We start from the raw sequence: 2,766 nt of genomic DNA on the forward strand, positions 1-2,766 counted from the left end.
CTTATCCTGAATCTATTTCCTTTCCATATAAAGTTTGTCATTGCTTTCTCCATCTCTCTAAAGAATGTCATTGGAATCTGTATTGGGATTGTGTTATATGTGTAGATTGCTTTGGGTAGTACTGACATTTTCACCATGTTATGTCTTTCTATCCAGAAGCATGGTATATTCTTCCATTTTTATGTCTCATCTGGTTTCTTATAGTAGTGTTTTATAATTTTCTTTGTATAAGTCCTTTATTCCACATATTTTTAAAGGAGCAAATGATCCACTGGCAAAGGGCATGAGATCTGGGTTCTGGGTTTTCTGACCTAGTAGCAGTGATACATTTTTATTACTAGAGTCAGTCTTTCCAGTAAGGTAAACTATATTGTTTGGCCACAGAACATGTAGAATAAAAATGTCAGATCATCCACAACTTTGGTCTTATGGCACTAACATAATTTTAGAACAAAAGGGTAATTCTTTCATGGTGATTCCCATGTTTTACTGTTAAGGAGACTGTAATTGCAAATCATAAAGAAGACTGCAGTAATATACATATCAGAGGCAAGGATGGAACCCAATGTGTTCACCAGTTCTTGGTTAACTAGTACAGGGATGTTTTCACTTACCACTTTTGCACTGCTCTATAATCACCCAGGAGTCCTGGTGTTGTGCTGTGGGTTAATGAGCTGGATTGCAAGGTCGATTTGAACAGCAAGGTCAATGGTTCAAGTTCACCAGCTGCTCCTTGGAAACACTATACAGAGTCACTATGAGTCGGAAGAGACTTGGTGGTACTTAACAATGGCAACATAATCAGTCAAGTTTGGTTTCTGGAGTCAAACTATAGGTTTTAAACTACTGAAAGTAAAATGCACTCAATAATTAGTAAAGTCATGAAGCATCAGTTATTTATGCCTATTTTTAAGATGCTAAAGCATCTGCTAAAGCAATAGTGTTGTTGTTTCTTCTTAAGTGCTGGGGAGTCCTTTCCAACTCATAGTAACCCTGTATAAGGTTTCCAAGGAGTGACTGGTGGGTTTGAACTGCCTAACTTAGGGTTGACAATCCAGCACTTATCCTTTACCACCACATCAAAAGTAACATGTTGTTGTTGTTAAGTGCCGTCGAGTCAATTCCGACCCATAATGACCCTGTATAAGGTTTCCAAGGAGCAGCTGGTGAGCCCGAACTGCCAACCTTGAAGTTCAAATGACTTTGCAGTCTGACGCATTAACCCACAGGGCCATATCAGGACTCCAAAAGTAACATAATAAAAGTAAAATAAAGCTTCATGATGAAAATTGTAGTATTCAAAATTTAACCAGATTTGTATCTTCCATTTCAAGCTGCCTTTAGAATTCCAGACCTGCCTTCTAATTTCCACTGATGCAGATCCTGTCTGGATCTGTCTTAAAAGATGCACAGCCAGAATGCTCTTTAGAAACAAAGATCTCATGGCGAGACTTCATTTTGTGTGTTTTTGACATGTTAACAGAAGGGACGAGTTCCTGCAAAAGGACATAATACTTGCTAACTGCTAACATAGTTGTTGTTGTTATGTGCTGTCAGGTCAGTTCCAATTCATAGCAGCACAAGAAACAGGTGGTGGCTTTGAACCACTGACCTTAAACCACTGACCTTATCATTCCAGTGCTTATCCTACTATGCCACACCATACAAAGTAGAGGTTCAGCAAAAAAGAGGAAGACTCTCAATGAAATAGACTGACACATGGTTACAACAATGGGCTCAAACAGAAAAGGACTGTGAGGATGACAGTACTGGGCAACATTATGTTCTATTATACATGGGGTCAAAATGAGTAGGAAACAATTTGATGGTACCTGTCCTGGTGTGGTGCCATGGGCTAATGCGTCAGACTGCATAGTCATTTGAACTGCAAGGTTGGTGGTTCAAGTTCACCAGCTGCTCCTTGGAAACCCTACACAGGGTTGGAATCAACTCAACAGCACTTAACAACAACAACAACAATTCAGCCCTGGTGTAACATGAAGGTTAATTCACTGGACTGCAAGGTCAGTTTGAACTGTAAGGTTGGCAGTTCAAGCTCACCAGCCGCTCCTGGGAAATGCTGTACAAGGTAGCTCTGAGTCAGAACTGACTCCACGGCAGTTAACAGCAACAACAAACAAGAACAACCTCTTAAATTCATCCCATTACATCACTTATCATAGGAAACAAACTCTCTGTACTTAGCCTTAGGATAGAAATTATTTGAATTTTAACATTTAGTAGTTTTAATTTTGATAAAGTTGACTTGAGGAGAGACACTTGGGTGTATTTTTCACATATTAAACAAATTCAAATATATTTTGAAGTGCATTTTGCCCCAGATTATTTACAGATAGTGTTACAAAGCTTAGGAAATAAGAACTGAAAAGTTAAACCCAGACTGTTTTTTTTAAAGTACTAATTTTGCTAATTTATGTTATACCTAATGGGCCCATAGTTTTCTGCTTTGCTTCTATTATTGGGGTGTTGGTTGTTAATGTATTTTCTTACTAATTTAACAGGGAACTCTTTACCTTATAGAAAGATCATTATCAATTATTTTTGCTCTAAGGTGAGAATTTAAAAGATAGTTCACTGTTTTATCAATAGTCATCAACCCAAAATATATTTAAGCAAATAGTAGCATGAGCTGCCTTTTGTATGATAAAAGCAAATAGGCAAAACATTTGCAAAAAAAAAAAAAAAAAATTCTTAAGACTCATTCCATCACTTTCATCAAGGACACTTAATAACAAAGTTATTTTA

This window comes from Chrysochloris asiatica, unplaced genomic scaffold, assembly GCF_000296735.1.
Source record: "Chrysochloris asiatica unplaced genomic scaffold, ChrAsi1.0 scaffold00250, whole genome shotgun sequence".
Taxonomy (NCBI): Eukaryota; Metazoa; Chordata; class Mammalia; order Afrosoricida; family Chrysochloridae; genus Chrysochloris; species Chrysochloris asiatica.